Here is a 19,101-nt window from a genome sequence, read left to right as displayed (position 1 = left end):
TGTTACAGAAAGTGGATGGGGCTGAGCACCTAGCAGGCTGCTCCTGGTGGGGTTGTTAATGATGACTTACAGGCTGCCCTACAGGACTTATATACCTGTTGATAAGGACTTACTGAGGATTTATACTACCTGTCTATTTACCTGTATAAACCTACTTGGATTACAACATACCAGCGTGTCATCATTACCACATTAATTTTGGCGACGAGTTGGAGACTTTCCCACTTGCCTACTTGTCTCCACAGTTGTAACACATCTCAGTGAGTTGTGGGGTGGTTGCGGTGCAGACGGTTTTCTGTCTTGTGTTGGTACATTGATAGAGTCCTTAGTGCCAGGGAGTCTAGAAAACTGAACTTTGTTGTGTTCTACAGAACTCAAGAAAATGTAATGTAATGTTATGTTATGTCATGTTATGTTATGCTTTGCTATGTTATGTTATATTATGTTATGTTATGCTACGCTATCTTATGTTATGCTACGCTATGTTATGTTATGCTATGTTATGTGTAGAGTCAGGCCTTATTGCCCTTTCTAAGAGTAAGGTGCTTTGTCTCTGCTCTTAATCTTTAAGGCAGCACATTCCACTCCTTTCCAGCAAGGATGAAGAATAATTGGTCTTCAGTCCCGCATTCTTTAAAATAGTGGAATAGAGCCAAGTATGCACCTGAGGAAAAACATGTCACTGTTCCAAGATGGGCAATAGCTGACAAATTGTGCTTGTATGTATGCAGTCCTTGTTAAAGCAGGTCATGTCATAGTGTATATCACTAGCTCTATAATCTACTAATTCGTTACATGCATAATGCTATTGCAGCAAAAAGACACTTTACCATTTGTTTGTAACCAACATAAAGGCATCAAAAGAGAAAGGCGGGGCCAGCATAGGCCCCGCCGCCATTATGGTGGTCGGCCGTGCCCCCAGATCTTTCTCGTTCCAGTGGCCCCCGCATTGGCTGGGGGCCGTACTCCGCCGCGCCCCGGAAGTGATCGGATCGCTTCCGGGGCGCGGGTGACCCCCCCACCCAGCAAGAACCAGTTTCAGCTGGTGAAGTGAGGTAGTTTAAAGCCGGGGGGAGCGCGAAGAGCAGTCTCTTCGCTCTCCGCTCCCCTCGGCAGCACACCCGTCGTGTGTTCCTCCTGTGAAGTAATGAGGACACGCTGGTATGTTGTAATCCAAGTAGGTTCATTCAGGTAAATAGACAGGTAGTATAAATCCTCAGTAAGTCCTTATCAACAGGTATATAAGTCCTGTAGGGCAGCCTGTAAATCCTCATTAACAACCCCACCAGGAGCAGCCTGCTAGCTGCTCAGCCCCATCCACCAACTGTCATCACTCATCCAGTCTCACAGGCATTCCACTCATAGCCCATTCACCAAACATTCCACTCAGAGCACCCACACAGGCCGAGCAGCTTGGAACAGGATAACATAGGAGAGAAACCATAATATCAGAATACTACACACTGTTAATTCATGTTTACATTGCTCGCTTCAAGTGCGTAAACTATCCAGCATTGCGGTATAGTTCTGTTTTATTACACAGAGCTTTATCATCAGGTAATATAGCAGCGCTCTAAGCAAGGCTTACCTCTGTCTCTCACACTGCTGCAAGGTTCCTTTGAGCACCCACTACTCCGTGAGTGAAACCCCCTGCTCTTTTCTTCCCTGTAACATGCGCTCTCATGTGTCACACCATCTCACATCATATTTCTACCATTAATAGCTCCTTCAGCCTTTTCTGTTTTCACTCTGTAAAGTAAGAGGCCTCTATGGCCACTCACAAAACTCACTACACCTCTATTCCACCATCTCCACCTTTCACTGCCACACTGTTTTGCCTCTTTCCATGCCTTTACATCATCCTAAAAAAGTAATTTACCATCCATCTCATATACCCTTCGGCTAAACGCATGGTAAAGACTTGCATACAAACACCAGAACTGTCATATGTTTCCTACATCTTTCTGTGTGTGGAATATCCGTTCAATCTGTGATAAAACCTTACTGACCACTCGGACTCGTCCCTCACGCTACTCCACCTCGCTGCCATCACTGACACCTAGATCAATACAAAACTACAACACCAGCAAATTTTACATTTACCGGCCGCCTGGAAACAGTGGCTCCTTTTGAGGACCTCCGTGACGTGTTGCAATCCACAAAACCCCCTACATCACCCAGTAATCTTGGCAACTTCAAGCTCAACCTGACTAGGTTCCAAAACGAAATCGTAATCAACCGATTTCTTTCGGACCACTGATTGAAAAACACTCACTCCTCCCCAACACACTCAGGCCTATAATTTGTGTTCAGGGCCTTTAACGAACAGTATAGCCCGAGACTGCGGGCTACAAGACTATATCTGAATATTGGAATGTTGAGAGCTCCATTGTAAACAACAAAGTGGCTCAGGGCTAAATATGATTGGTCTAGACCTTCTTCTACAACATTCCAAGGCATCTCTTTCTTTTCCTCCATGTTTGTTTTAGAACATTCTACCTCAGCGGCTGGAACGTTCGTTATGCGACTCAGGCCTACAAGTTAGGAAGAGTGCCTTTAATAACAGTGATGCCCTCGAAATACAGCGCTGTATTAGAACGTTGGAATGTTGAGCACTCCCTTATTGAATTCTAGGGTGTGCCTCACCCAATAAGAATTCTTAGAATATTGCCACTTGCTCCTGTTCTGTGAAAGTAAAAGGTAGGGACATAAAGATGACAGGGGCACTTTACCTGTTTATCTGCCTGGTTTGTGGGTCAGATTAGGGTCCGATTAGGTGGGTTAATATTGGCCACACACTGCCAGACGTTGACAGCTGCTAATTGCCCTTCCCTTTATTAATGTTAACGCCTTAAGCAGCGGGAAAAACAGCATCATTAGAAGACTGACATTTTGGGAGCTCCTTAGAGGACAAATGAGTGACAAATGTCAGCATTGGCTGGTATAGTCATTCTCTTCCAACCTTCTCATTTTAGTCTTTCTGTTTCACCTTGTTTACTTTAAAACATACTAGCGGCCATGGGTGGATTGTTCTAATAGCATTACAGCCCTCTGGCCCCAGTAAAGCTTTCTCCAATACTATAGTAGTAATAACACAGAATGCAATAATAGATCGAAATTGACCGACAAAAACAGTTAAAGCAATGATGTTAACGCAAGGGGACTCAGATGCCACTTTACCTGCTAGGAAATCTTGGAGCTGGTGAGCTGGACTCTGGGAGTCCCTGACTCCAGCACGACAGATCTATTAATACCCTAAACAGGGGTGGCATGTGACCGTATCAGGTTTGGGACATCTCTGTCGTACACAGACGTCTGTCTCTCCCCTTCCCCGGACGCAGAGATGCAGCTTCCAGACCCCAAATGTGAGCACATCCGGGGATAAACAAGCCTGGAGCAGGTACTGTTCAGAACACTAACCCCGTGTTTTGTGCTGCGGACGTGCTGCTGTGTGTACTCATCCCCTGCCCTGCAGGGCGGCAGGCGGTCGGAAATGTGAAAGGGCGGTCGCCGGGGCTCAAGGTGAAGCGTGTCTATGGATTAGTCCCGGCGCGTGCGTTTTATGCAGGACGTGTGTCTTTCGGCGGAATTGGCGCGCGTTGAAGGCAGCGGTCAGGCCGCACACTGAGCCTGCCTGAATCACATCTGAACCAACTCCCTACGAAGGAAACTACTAGCTTTTTAGCAGCTTTACGTAATCTTATGTAATGTATGGCATTGGAAAGTGTATTTTACCTCTTGCCTTTGCAAACACTTTTTATCAGGCGCCCCGTTTTGTCATGCGTGTGTTATATGTTGGCAACTGTGAGGCTGAGACAACCCCACCCCTGGCTGCTTCAACACTGCACCAAGCAGTGCTGGTGACAAGGAGCAAAGGGGGCAGAATCTGAAACCGTGGGGGCAGCCGGGGTCCCTGTAGTTGATTCTGATGCCCGGGGTGGTGGGTTTTGGGGAGGAACAGACCCCCTCCAACAGACACCCCTTTGCTCCCCCATTCACAAGGAACTGGTGCGGCTTGATTCTCACTCCTCCTGTACGCATACTAATACACGAAACTAGGAGATCTTTGCTCCTGCATACCGACTTTAGGTACTCCCCAAACTTTCCCCTGTTACCTGGTAAAGCTGCAAAAAATGCAGGTTTCTAGGTGTCACCCTCCTGTGGATGGTCCATTTCTCCTCCAGCTCGAGCTCGTTGAACAATTCAGCCTTATGCAAAGCACGTGCCTTCACTGTGAGAGATTCATTTAGTTTTTGCTTTGTTTCCCATGGGGAAAATAATGAATAATTTCTCCAAGGCATGGGCAAACATTTCCTTGAGGCCAAAACGTTTGGTCTGTGGTGCAACCGGGGCTGCATTCATGCCAGCAGGGTAGTGGGCAGGGGCCAGGGTGTGAGGTGGGCGTGGGTGAAGGTATGCATCTAGTGGCTGAATTGCACAACGTGCGAAAAGTGCACTGTAAAAAACCTCTTGGGTTTGGTTTAATAAACTATAATTTTATCCAAGTATAAAAGAAACCCAGGCCAGCCAGAGGTTGCCTATGACAACTGGCATGGCTCCTAATTTCACTATTGGCATTGTTGCCAAGGTGGGGGTGGCATGAATGTTTCAAAATTCATGTTTGAAACCTGTCACAGTAAAAAAAAAAACTACTCAATGCCCTGATATAATCTAATGTACTACGGTAAAACGCTTCAGCATGTTAATTAAATACCCTTTTATGAAATTTGAATACAATTATAAAATGTCAATGGACGTTATCACATTTTTACACGTTTGTTGAAAGGTGGCTTTAAAAATTAAAGTGCTCTTAGAGTTGAGTGGGACAGGATATTTTATGTGCTTCTTTTAGTTCACTTGACCTGTAAATCAATGCTTGCCAGGTTTATTTAATATCTTTGTGACTCTTAGTTCTCTGTAAAGTAAGCTGCAGCCCAGTGGTGCTGTTCACCCAGGGGGCGCATGGCAAGGTCAGGAGGGGCACTTTGAGGATCACTGCTCCAGCGGAACCCCCTTCTGCTGCACCTCAATGAAATGTTGTTCCGTTCACACCCTGGAAAGTCAATCACTCTGGACACTTACCTGGGTAAAACCTATTATCATGGGCATCATTTGGGTGTAGTCAGGGGTCGCATCTGTGACATCTAACTTGCTCCCTGCCACTCCGGCACTTCCTTTGCGACCCCTGGCCTCAGAGGAGGTAAAAGTTTTGCCCCCTCTGAGGCCAGGGGTCGCAAAGGAAGTCCCAGGAGTAACAGGAAGCGAGGTAGGGGTTCTCAGCTGCGACCCCTGACTACCCCCAATTGACACCCATGCCTTTTATGAGACGAATTCTGACAACCAATGAGCTCACATGGTGGTGGGTGTTCAACATTTTAAAGGCTAAGCGCGCCTTGAAACATCCGCTTCCCACCACTTGAATTTACTAACTTTATAATATAACACCCATTTGAGGTGATACTGCAATGTTAATGTTAGTTACATTGGAAAAAAACGGATCTAAAAGATGTCCGGCCAGGTGTGTCAATGTCTACTAGCTGAGTCAATCGCCAAGTAGCCAGATCGTCAATAAAATCCTGAATCGCTTTATCAGTGGTCACATCTAAGTGCAAATTTAAGTCACCGATATAATTAAAATTAGACAATTTAAGTGAGAGTGAAAAAGTATGCTCCATTAAGAATTCCCTAAACTGCTTAAGAGGACCCGGGGGTTTATAAATAAAGAGATCTGAAAAAGTTCCATTTTTATTGAGCTAGAGTTTAAATGGCGCACTTTCACTGTCCTGAATGGGGGGGGGGGGCAGATACCACACTGCACTCAATACTAATGTTGTGAATGACCACAATGCCACCCCACCACAGGGTCTATCACCAAGCTTAAGCGGGGGTGCTGCTACTGGAACAGAGTACATTGTTTTATGGCACTTCTTAACAATTAACTTTGGCTTGCAGGTCATTGCAAGTCAGAAGTTAAAAAAACCAAAATCCACTAGACTAAACTATTTTTATTTTTTTATTTCATAGAGTTTTATATAGCACGAACTTGACCCGAATCGGGTATCAGACCCTTTACATAGCACCAGTTTCGTTACACAAGGACACATTCATTTTTGTTAGGCACGGGGAGATTACGTGATTTGCCCAGAATCACAAGATGTTCAGCTTCATTGCCGAGACTCAAACCCAGTTCCCCAGATTCAAGGTCGACCGCCCTAGTCGTTAGGCCAACTCCTCTCCCCAACTATGATAGCACAACTGTGGGATGGGGTAAAAAAATACCTAAAAGCAGCCCAAAACGGTGACGGAGGGAAAGACAAACTATTAAACTGACAACGAAAAAAAGGAAGAAACCAGTAGAATGAGACAGCGCAAGAAAATGCAAATTTTCAAATTTATTACTGTGTTTTATAGAGCGCAAACTTGACCCGTTGCGGTATCAGAGCGCTCTACAGGCAACATAGCATTGTACAAAGAGGCATAGAATCACCAAGTAAAAGAAAAACAGATAGTAGGGGGCAGGGTATAGAATATATGGGAGATAGAAAGACACGTATTTACAAATGACATTTACAGTTACTCAAGATGAGATACGTATTTACAGATTACATTTACCATTACTCAAGACAAGATCCCAGGTTTCTGGTTGAGGTGACTAGGAAATCCGAGGGGAGGCAATAGACAAGCGTGGATCCGGGCCATAGTGGTGTTGAGGGCAAGTTTAAACAAGGAGTTTGCTCATAAGAAAGGTCTTGGCGTCCTTTTTGAAGCGGGCCAGAGAAGGGATTTTTCTGATGTCTGGTGGGGGAGAGTTTCATATTCTTGGGGCGGCTTCAGAGAAAGCCCGATTGTAAGTTGTTTTTTTCCGAAAGCGTGCAGGTTGGTGCAAGAGGTCTCTGGCGGACCATGAGTTTCTGATTCCTCCGGATACCACAAGTTTCTGTGCAAGATATGCAGGGGAGTTTGAGTATAAAGCCTTGTGTGTGATGCATGCAAGCTTAAGCTGTATTCTGGCCTCGAGAGGAAACCAGTTCAGCACTTTCAGATGAGGAGAAATGTGATCGAATTTCCTTGTGTCGGTAAGTAGTCTGGCGGCCGCGTTGAGGCAGGCTTTTAAAGGTGCCAGGGAGATCTTGGGTAAACCCGAGAGGGTAGAACAGCCATATTCCAGTCTAGAGATGACGAGTGCTTGGACAGCCATTTTCAAGTCAGGAACATCAAGGAATGGTTTCAGTTTCCTAAGGTAGGTCAGGTGCAATCTGGCTGCTTTGGCTATTGAATTGATGTGGTACCGCATGTTCAGATTGCTGTCAAGGGTAATTCCCAGGGATTTGGCCGAGCCCACGATGGTCGGTGGGCAATTTAAGGCTGTGATAGCGGTAATCAAAGTTTGGATCTCGTGGTTGGTATTAGGAGGGGAAATTAGGAGAATTCAGCTTTCTTAGCGTTGCGTTTGAGATGGTTGGAGGCGAGCCATTGGACAGTGAGTTTCAGGGCTTCGTTCAGGGAGAGAATCTCTTCGAGAGATGAGGTTTTGATGTAGATCTGAGTGTCATCAGCATACATATGGAAGGAGATATTTGCAGTGCGTAGCACTTCGGCAAGTGATTCTAGGTAAAGGTTGAAGAGGGTGGGGGACAGGGTTGAACCTTGAGGGACTCCAACTGTAACCGGGGAGGGTGCAGATAGGTTGCCGTTGTTTAGGAATCGCTGTGATCGGTTTAGGAGGAAGGACCTAAAGCATTCTAGGACAGTGTCATCCAATCCCATCGTGAGTTTGAGGCGTTCAAGTAGTTTTTCATGGTTGACCGTGTCGAAGGCCGAAGATAGATCTAGGAGGATTAGGAGACATGTTTTGCCTTGGTCAAGGGCTTGGAAGGCATCATCAACGATGTGGAGCATGGTGGTTTCAGTGCTGTGCCCAGGTCTAAATCCGGATTGGAAGTCGTCGAGTAGGTGGAAGTTGTTGAGGTGTTGACTTAGCTGTTGCACACACTTCTCCAGCACTTTGGCTAGGAAGGGGATGTTGGAGATGGGTCTGAAGTTGTCAGGGGGAGCTGGATCCAGCGACGGCTTTTTCAAAATGGGGAGGACTTGGCTGGCTTTTAGAGAGTCAGGGATTGATCCCTGCCGGAGAGAGGCGTTAATTATTGCAGTCCAACTAGGAATAATGGATTGGGCGACGGCAGCTAGACAGTTGGAAGGGACCGGGTCATTAAAATGGTTATTCGGTTTTAAGGAAGAAAGGATTTTAGAGACGGAGTCTTCGTCATAGACTTTGAAGTCGGTCCAGTAAGCTAGATTTTAGGTGGAGCCTGTGGGGGCGTTACAGCAGGAGGAGGCAGGTCAGTAAGGGGTTGAGAGTATGTGGCGGAGCTAAGTTCGATTCCTAGGGTTTTGAATTTGTCAGCGAAGAAAGAGGAGAATTCCTTGGAGAATATTAGAGACTTGGGGGTTTCTTTCGATGTTTTGGCCAGTTTATTAGATTGGTGTTTGACCAGTTCGAAGAGCTTGTGGGGTCTGTTCTCGGCCTTCTCTAGTTCAGATCTGAAAAATTCTTTTTTTGAATTGAGGATGTTCCTGTTATAGACATTTCTGGCCTGGCGGAGAAGTTTTAGGTCTGCGGCAGAGGGGTGCTGCCTCCAGGTTCTTTCAGATTGCCGGAGGGATCTCCTCTCATTGTTGAGGGATCCTGTGAACCAGGGGTTTCTGTCTTTGATTTGGGCTCTTTTCAGTTTTAGTGGGGCTAGATCATCCAGGATGTTTGATATAGTCGCAGAGTAGGGATCGTTGAGGCCACTGACCATAGCGATATGCGAGGGGGGGAGGTCAGATTTGCAGCGAGTCTCAAGTTTCCTGAGGTTCAGGTTCTTGTTGTCTCTGATCCAGCGTTTAGGAATAACTGGTTGCCGTGCTCTTGTCTTGTGGGTACCAGGTAGGAGGAAGGTGATGGCGTGGTAGTCGGACCAGTTGCATGGGTCTATAGAGATAAGCTTGACTATTGATTCGTTAGAGATGATCCAGTCAAGAGTGGCCCCGTTCGAGTGAGTTGGGAGTGAGCAGGCTTGGGTCAGGGCTTGACCGTCCAGGAGGTCTTTGATGGCGTTGACGTGCAGATCCTTGGGATCATTCTAGTGCAAGTTAAAATCACCAAGGAAAATATCTTTGGTGTTAGTGGAGATCTTGGCTGTGATGATTTCCATGAGGTGGTCTGTGAAAGAGTCGTTCATGCCTGGGGGGTGGTAAAAGATGTGCAGGTTACACAGTGGGGTGGAGTTGCTGCGAATAGCGAGGGCGAGGTATTCGCATGACTCGGTGGTGTCTGCCAGAAGCTCCTTGACAAGAAGGTTAGAGCGGTAGATGCAGGCTATGCCTCCTCCTTTCATGTTAGATAAATAAATAATGAAATAATGAAAATAATGAAAGAAGGAAAAAGGAAGCATGAAGCAATAGGGTTCAGATGAACAAATGAAATAAGGAAAAAAGGTGCAAAAGAAGAAATTAAAGAATGAAGAAGTGGAAAGAAGAAAAAGAAAGAGCAAAGAACTAAAAAAGAAAAAAGAAACAATAAAAGAAGGAAAGCAGAAAAATATAATGAAAGAACAATGAAGAAATGTTAGATGAAAGGATGGCTGATTGACAGAAAGAAGAAGAAGAAAGAATTAGTGAAAGGAAGGAATACAAAACAAAATGATGCAAAGAAGTTGTGAAAGAATGCCAGGAGCAACATAAGAATAAACGGATAGAAAGACGGATAGAAAGCTAGAAAAAAGGTCTGATGAATGAGAGAAGAATAGACAGAAGGAAAGAAAGATGGAAAGAAAGAATGGAATAAACATAAAACAAACAAAAATGTGGAAAAGAAAATAAAGATGCACAAAAAGATAAAAATGTGGAAAAGAAAATAAAGATGCACAAAAAAACAGAAGATGGAAAGGAGGAATGAGAGAAATAGGTCAATGCATGTAAATGCGTAGTTTTTTCCAAATTCCTTTAAAATCATGCTATAATAGTCATCATTTTGCATCATATTCTGCAAATGATTCCCAGGGGTACAATTCCCATGACACTTCATAGGAAGGGTTAGGATTCCTCACTTTACTCACGCATTTATTGCTATATATGGGTCAAAGTGGGGGGTATTTTATTTTTCTGGCTACTCCCTCGTCCTTCACACCTTTGAATACTGTAATAACCCTGAGGATGAGCTTAGGTGGATTCTGCATGTGTGGCTTGGGTGAGCTGTGTTTCAGTAAGAAATAAGACATGTGGCCATTGGTATAGAGTAGCATCATCAATTTCAGCATAATGGCGGACTAACAAAGGGGAATTCACACTAAACAGTTTCATATCAGATGTGACTAAATGATCCTTTAGAGGCCTGTTTACTGTGTGACCAGCAGATGAAGGAAGGGAACTACAATGGTTTCCCTCTGCAAGGTCACATTTGGTCAATTCCTTGCAGTCAAACGTATTCATGTAAATGCCTTTCTGGATCGGGTCCAGCATGTTCAGCTAAATGAAGATGGTTGTTCACTTCCTTGAATGTCTGGTCCTGTCTCAGCCTGGTGCCTATTCAGCTCTGTGCATGGAGGTCTGCATTATTTTGCGCTGGGGTTGAACATCATCCTCATCCTGACATTTGAGCTGCCCTTCACCATCCCTAGGATTGTACGAGTATTTCCTGGAACTAGCCAGTCTGCATCTGCTACTGAGAGTTGCTTTTGCTTGTCCTCCCACTTCTAATTTGATTCTGCTTCTACTTTTTCTGCATTATTTGCATTTTCACAAGATTTACACTTCTTTGTTCTCTCCACGTGATGCTCTGTTTTGAGACTTGTTAATTGCTTTTCTCAGTTCATAAATTTTAGAACCACCCTCCCTCCACTTGAATTTACAGTATTTACAGGTATCTTTTTTTAGGTCGAGCCTGGGCAGCGCATGCGCTGCTCTGCGAGGCATGCTGTATTGGAGTATGGACTTGAAACCTCGCCCACTCTCCGTCCATATTTGTCATTGGCTTGTGTCATTGTTCTTCGGAAATGCTAGCTTCTGATTGTTTAACAGGCTTGTTAGCCCCTCCTTACTACCCCCTTGTGTTCAATTGTAACCTCGCATGAGGACTGGCCCTTTTACTTCTGTTGTTACACGGTATGTCTTATTTAGTCGGTAAGCACTATTTTCTTTAGCAAGTTTCTCCTACTGCAGACACGTCTTGTTTTCCTGCAACATTCAGTGCTCCATACGAGCTTTCAGTTTCCAAGCAGCCCGGGACATTGGCGGCTGCTTCTTTGAAATGAAATAGGTCTCATATTTACAATAGTTTGAGCTATTGGCATTGTAAATGACAATGCCTTTAATTTATGTGTTAATTATCAAAACAGATAAATAAAATGTATTGTCATTTACAATGCCAATAGCTTAAAGTCTCGCAAATGTGAGACCTGTAGCATTGCAAATGCTTGTTTTAAATGTTTGAATATTTTTTGGCGTTCAAGTCTCCCTGAGTGATTGCAGCCCTGCAGTAGCCCGGGCCTCAGCACTCGTCTTTTTTATCTGTGTGAAGGGAAACAAATTTATGTTAATATATTCATCATCTGCTATGGGTTAGAACAGTATCCAAACAAACAAAGGGCCGTCAGTGCTTGTTAAAGCCATGGAGATTTCATCCGCAAATGACATCCGTCGCCAAAGCAGAGGAAACCTGAACAGCCGCGAGCTAAACAGCATAGTCTGGAGGAGGGAGGCACTTGGGGGTATGGAGTGTGTTTGTGTGTGTGGGGGGGGTTTGGCTCATGGATTTTGCGGTTCACTTCACGGTGTGTGCTACACATGACCCATTGACCATATTGCCACAGCTGGGGACCCCTTTCACACTCTCCTACAGAATCATAATTAAGGCTCCCTGTTTTCCGTTTTTACAGATTTTTACAGATAAATACAGACAGAAAACAATGTGTTTTCTGTCTGCATTTATTTTTAAAAGTGGATAAATACAGAAAATTGTGTTTCTTTTAAGTGACTCTCAGTGCTGTCTTTCATGAATTATAGACCAGCAGCTGAGCAGATGGACAGCGTGGAAAATTAAAAAACAAGATGATATTTCTTTAAATAACGGCATATGTCAACATACATTTATGGTATAATGCTAGTATTTACCAGTGGATGTATTGTTATGTAATATTTGGCAGCTTAAATAGCTAAAACACGACAGACATCAAAGTGTGAGTGCGCGCCTATCAGTTAAATACATATGGAAATGTGCAGTTTTACAACTTAATTGATACGCAAAACACAAAATAAATAGGAATAAATACAGATAAAATGGGCAAAAAAAAAATATGGATAAATACAGATGGAATGTTGAAAAAATAAATACCATAAAACCACGAGCCCTAATCAAATTGCATTGACACACATGACAGTCATGTTGTGTGCTCTGTATTGAATGAGCTTGTAGCCAGAACACCTTTATGGCACTGTGACAGGCACTGCCAGAGACTCACACTGTCAGCCTCAACTGCAAAACGGTCCAACATGGCCTGCATGAACACCTCTCCACACTCTAAACTCACCCAGACACCCAGAGTTTACCAAGAGAGTCTCTTTGGACCGAAATAATTTTTTCATCAAGATTGCGCCTGCATAAAATAGTGATGATTGGCAAAAAAAAGTGCGGGTGCCACCCACTGGCAGCCACCTCCTCAATTTAAGTACTAAGTGAAATTGTTTCTAAAAGACCCTGGGTCTTATTTGGAGTTTCGGAAAAGAACCACACTGTCACACGTGGTAGGTATCCCGTCTGCCGTATTTCAAGTGCATTACAATTAGAGCTCCCGGTTTTAAGGTATTTTTATTTTTGTCTTTTCCGTCTGTATTTATCCATGTTTATTTTTTGCTAATTTTACCTGTATTTATCCATATTTTCTTTTAGGATTTGTGAAAAAATTAAGCTGAAATGTGAATATTTCTGCATTTATTTAACCAGTTAATGTACACTCGTGCCTGAACGCCTAACAGGTTTCAATGATATATACACATTCAGATGGTAAAATATGCACTTGTAAGAAAATATGTAAATTTTAGTATCAAGGTTGTGGAAATCTGCTGTTTAAGGCTCTTCACTAAAATCCCTATTTTTTTATTATCCCCTAGCCTGTCAATCTGCCCAGCTGTTGGCCTGTCAGTCATGATTGACAGCATTTAGAATCACTCAAAAACATCCCAATTTCCATTTTTATCCAAATTTAAAAATAAATACAGACAGGAATATAAATGGTTTTCTGTCTGTTTTTATCTGTAAAAATCAGTAAAAACGGAAAACAGGGAACCTTAATTACAATCTATGACGCTTACGGCAGACAAGGTATCAGTGAGGTTTTGACTGAGTATCCTGTTCGCCAAACTCATGATAAAGTCCCATGGGGCATATCATCAACGGCCAGCGATAATTATCGCTGGCCGCTCTTAGCGTTGAAATGTTTACGCCGGCTATTGTAGATAATTATAGCCATGCTAGCACTGTATTAACAACGCTCAGCGCAATGGCGATAATTATCCTAGCAATAGCGATGTTTTCCATGCAACATCGCTGGTTTTCCAGCGATGTTCCATGGAAAACGGCGATACCCTTGATGATAGGGGTCCGTGGTCTTAGCCACACAATCCACCCCCCATGTTAAGTATGCCTTAGTCATAAATTTAACAGACGTTAAATTCCTGCGTTAAGGCATACTTAACGCGATTTAAAAAATCGCTACCCTTCCTTGATAATATCGCAAAGCTGCCTTCGCAATATCTTCCCTGGTTGGTTTCACAGCCACGCCTACTTTGCATCTCATTAGCGATGAAAAGTTAGGCGTGCTGGAAACGGGGGCTGAGTCAGCAAAACACACGCTAGCGTGTCCTTGCTGATTAGGCGATAAAGTTATCGCCGCCTTACGCCCGAAAACGGACGCTAAAGCGGCGATAAGTTTATTGCCTGGCCTTGATAATATGCCCCCATGTTTTTTCATAGTGGGGCTAACTCCACTTCTGGGTTTACCCTGTATGCCAGCACCCATTAACATGTAGTCCCCTGCAATTTGGCAAACTCCCCTCCTTGGCTCACTCCTGCGGATCTCTCTCCTCCCTCTATTCCCAACATGATTTACAAATTGGATGTTTTAATAGTTCTTTCCAGCACACTATGTGCGTGAAAAACTTGCTAATCATAAAAAAACTCCAAACAGGACCTGCACATTTCCTCTGAGCAGCCAACTAAAGTACTCTGCATGCGCTCTGTCTCTCACACATCTTTCCTCCATCAAACTTTTAAGTGGTTCGACTCAAGAAAAGATAAGGGGCATATTATCAAGCCAGGCGATAAAATTTTCGCTGCTTTAGCGGCAGAAAACTGCCACTAAAACGGCGATAATGGGCTTGATAATATGCTCTATGGAATTCCAATTAAAGCCCATGTTAAATGTGAAGGCCGTCTAACATGGGCTTCAATTGGAATTCCATAGAGCATATTATCAAGCCCATTATCGCCGTTTCAGCGGCAGTTTTCTGCCGCCAAAGCGGCGATAATTTTATCGCCTGTCTTGATAATATGCCCCTAAGAGGGCCACACTGGTCACTCATGCACAAGCAAGGGGAGAACGGAGTTGAGTAGGTGCATTTGTGGGGAGAGACCCTTGACAAAGGTTTGACTATAGGGCTATCCCCCTGAACTCCTGCCCCCATCAGGTTACAATTTCCCAGACTTTGATTTGGACCAGAAGTGGCGAGTATTATACTGCCAGTGCATGGGTTTGAGAAATGCACGCAACACACAATAGAATCGAGCAAATAGCTGTGTCACTGGGGGAGTGATACAGTTTTAAAATCATCCAGACGAAAGCCCCGGACCTCTTTAGGCCTGCAAGTGTAGGGCTGAAACATATTGGTTGAGGGAGGGTCATAGGAAACTGAAATCCTAAAAAAACCCTGTTCATAACTTAGGACAGAACCTGACCAGGCCCAGTGTCTAGTCGCGCCTCCTTCAGGTAAGGCAGGGCGGGAGGGGTAAAGTCGACAGAAGACGGGATAGGGAAAATTAAATAAATAAATCCTATTCCATCGTCTTTCGACATTGCCCCCCCTGCCCCACCCTGCCCCGCCCCACCACGCTTACCTGCAGGAGACGCGACTGCCAGTGTCAAACCTCTGGCAAACACAGCTGAGTCCATGCATTGGGGAGGTTGGCCAACCCATGCTGCGCGCAGGCAAAGGCTGTGTGCAGAAAAATCTAAAAAGGTTCCATTATAAAAAGCTTAATAAACAATTAAAGAATTACAAACGTGTTGTCCAGCCATGGTCTGCAGGACAGCCATTTCCATTGAAGAGCAGAGCACATGAGCACGAAAAACAAGTACTTCTACAGCAGAATTGCATGAAATACATTTATTTTCATCCAAGTTTCAATTCTAATGTTCAAGTTGCATTTATGTTTTTTAGCTCCAAAAAAACTAAAAAAATGTTTTAAAAAAAAAGTTTTATGAATAAGTTTTCTATTTAGAACCAACTCTTATGGTTTAAATAAACGTAAAAAAATGACGCTGCTTCTTTGGTATGTCAGTGAGTGTGAATGAGAGTCAGTGCAACTCATACATGAGAGGGACGGGTGATTAAAACTGTGTTAGAGAGTCGGTGAGAGAGTGCATGAAACCTACCAGGTGAGTGAGAAGGATAGGATGGCAGGGGTAGAATTCAGGACCTGCTCCCCTACAGGTCCTGCATCCAGCCCACTACATAGATGGCAAGCCTTGATGCGCACAGACTATAGCCATATCTGGCACTGCATCGCCAGGCCCACTGCCACATTCTCGCGGGTGGCACACCCCAGCGGCACATGGCCTTCAACCATGCCAGTAGGAGTGGGACTTATGCTGCCATACACCACAGAGGTGGAGCGCAGGGCTAGGCCTGAGCCACAGCAGGCATCCGACCCCCCCTTTGTATGATCTTTGGCCATGTACAGTAGGGGTTGGCAGCACAGCTTGGCCGCCTGCCCATCCACCCTACCATCCATGTGCGGATGAATCCCACTTCATATTGACGCAGGCCCTGCGCAGCAGGGCTTTCCTAAAGGAGCAACCGACCCTCCACCGGTGTCCAAGCCCAGCTGCGCACATCCTACAACCATACGCAGCACGGGTTGGCTGCAGGAACATCCCTTCCTCTACAAAGTTCACATCATAAACACAAAGGCCATTTTTAAAGCCACCTTTACTTTACAAATGCTTTTTGTTTTTTCAGTAAGTTTTTTTTGCAATTGTTTTGAACCACACATTATCTGCGGTACCAAAGGAACCCCCCTTTTTACTGCATGGTTTTCCCATACCTCCCTCGGTGAATTTACACCAAACTAAGCAGAGGCGCGTGTTTGAGTAAAGTTCTATTTCAGGCCAAACTTGGTGTAATTCCGTTCAGCTAATATTTCTTTATCAAGGAGCACAGCCATAGCTCCGGCACAAATATAGTTAGGTCTTAGTTCAAATAGGAAAGGCATTTTTAATACCTTTGGGGCATTTGAGTTAAAAACAAAAGGGGAAGCTGAAAGGTGTGATTTTCTATCTTAGTTTCTATGTGAGGGATTGCTCCGCCAAGTTACAATTTTGTTCAAGGGTTGTGCTTTTGTTAGTTTGGTGTAAATCCGTTCAGTAGCTTTTTAAAAAATTAATTAGTATTTAAAGAGGTTCTCTGGTTGGGAATGCAGAGATTCAAATTCAAGATATCTTGATAGTTAGAAAGCTGTATTGAACTAAGACTTCTTCGATCCTCCAGTCTAAGCTTGGTATCTACTGCTAGATTCAAGTTGGCTAGGGTGGGAGGTAGGGCCTTTGATACAGCAGCCTCATGTCTCTGGAATGAGCTACCCCAAAACATCAGACAAGCGGACTCCCTGATGGGCTTCAGGAAGAGTCTGAAGACCTGGCTTTTTGCCAGGAATAGGAAGTAATGCATCCGATTAACAGTTCAGCCTGCTCTCGTTGACCTAATCCATCTTGGTCTCTAAGCGCCAGGATACCCGTTGGGTGACAGCTGCGCTATGTAAGACTTCCATACAGTACAATACAATACAAATGTGCTCCTAACTTTAGTGCATGGGCAACTTACCAATACAATGGGTTGATGTGAAGCTGCTTCATTGTCTTTATCTCACCCAAAATAGTCTCCAATAGCAGCAACCCTTTAGGATCACAAACCTCAGACATGTTTGAGCTAACAGCTCCTTACTGCCTTTTCTCAGCTGAGATGACAGTCTGCATCAGTGGTGGCGGCATGGACTAGTTCATTGGCACAAGAGAAGAAGGTGGGACTCGCGCAGAAGTTCCTGCTGGCTGATCTGAAACCTCTTATCCTTTCCCACATTCAGATCTATGTGTATTCTTATGGATCTGAAACTGGGGAATATGTCACTTGACGGCTGACCCTGCACATTTGTATCCTGCTGTCATTTAAGACTGTTAGAATATGCATATACAGTAAGATCCGCAATCCATATTTTGATCAGCAGCAGATATAGAGGGCCTATGCAGATCAATGTATCCTTCAGCTCTTCACAGACTGAAGCACCTTCTAGTTCAGAATGATGTAAACCGTTCCCCCCTGCACAGTTTCCAGGTCCCCCTGCTCATTTGCTTCACTTGAAGCTGGAAAAACTAGTGGACTGTAGCAGGAGCTGAGACTATCCTGCATCAACACTGAGTTAATTTGTGGTCAAAAAGGTTTGTGAACTAGTCCCAGCTCCTTTAGATGTGCCTTGGTGTCTTCCTGAATTTGCTGAGGCTACCTGTGGCTGCCCACCCTGCTGCATGCTTCACAGACATAGCTGGGTGCTGGCAGATTTATTCATGTGATTGTCATCCGAAACCTCCATCTTAGCAACTTTCATGATTTAGTCATAACTAAAAGAGGTCTGATCAATACATTTCTTAAGACTAGCGTAACGCTTGTAAGGAAGAATTGTCCTGTCCCACGTCACTTCAGTATCCCAAACAAATGGATGCCCCCTTTAAGAAAACGTGGAATGCACCTGCCTGCTCAACCGCCTATCCTTCGTACTGCGATGGCTAAAAAGGGCTGCTATCCGAGTCCTTCAGCATCCTGCCCCAGGTTAGTCCAAAAAGCAGAATCGTTCTACCGGTGTGGTCCAGTCAAACACACAGACAGTGGATAGATTAACTATCCGGTCAAATCCCAGTGATTACCCACCCCTCTCAATGTCTACAGGGTACGGTAAAATCCAACAACGGCACTGTTATATAGATGCACCATAGGGGTGGCAGGGGCCAAATCAATACTCTGGACATCCAATCCTCTCCTTCCTGCTCCTTCTGGTTCCTCAGCCAACACCTCTGCCCACTGTGCAGCATCCAGCCAAAATCCCAAACATACTGCTGCCCTGCCACTCAATCAAAGAAGATCAGCAGCACCGAAGACAATTCCCAAGGTGGCTTCGCGATCGGCTTCCAGGAGCTGGACCATGTCCGCATATTGCTGGAGGGTGGAGCGATCAGAAACCTGTATGCTAGGGGAGATATAGCGGGCCGCGTCACTCTCCGCAAGGAAACGACACAGCACTAAAGTTGCCCCGTTGGATAAAACAGATGAAAAGATGACTCTTGTTGGACAGTATTGAGGAAACATAACAATGTATCCCCAATTGCAAAGAAAAAGTGAGCAAAACATTAGATCTATAGGTGCAACTGGGAAGGAAATAGTACAACTTCAGAATAAACAAGGTGTTCCTGAACATGAAGAGGGAAATATTGGTAGTGATTTATTTGCTGATAAATTGATTAGAACACATTCTCCCAGGTTTCAGTCAGGACCATACAATTATGAGAGCTCATAGACCTCCCTCACAAATTGAACCTCATGCTGAATATCCAACATCCATGTTGTTGGATTTCTCTGACTACAGGGTAAAATAATCAATCCTTACTCAAGCAGTTTGGAGTAAGGGCCTGATTTAGAAATTGACGGATGTAGTAGTATCCATTAGGACATTACCTCTGCCATCCCAATGGTACTCTGTCCGCCGTCAGGGAGGTTCCACACAATTTACTAAAAGGC

The 19,101-nt window shown here is 44.4% G+C and overlaps 1 protein-coding gene across 1 annotated transcript in view; it reads left to right on the top strand.

The window, feature by feature from the left end:
• Positions 1-3,291: 3,291 nt before the first annotated feature.
• Positions 3,292-19,101, top strand: part of KBTBD12 (kelch repeat and BTB domain containing 12) — a 526,200-nt gene continuing 510,390 nt past the window's right edge. The window contains exon 1 of the mRNA XM_085624402.1: positions 3,292-3,400. The gene's annotated coding sequence lies outside the window, so the exon portion shown is untranslated. The remainder of the gene's footprint in view (positions 3,401-19,101) is intronic.

This window comes from Triturus cristatus, chromosome 9 (assembly GCF_964204655.1).
Source record: "Triturus cristatus chromosome 9, aTriCri1.1, whole genome shotgun sequence".
Taxonomy (NCBI): Eukaryota; Metazoa; Chordata; class Amphibia; order Caudata; family Salamandridae; genus Triturus; species Triturus cristatus.
Note: the sequence above shows the minus strand (reverse complement) of the source record. Positions and strands in the feature narration are given on the sequence as shown.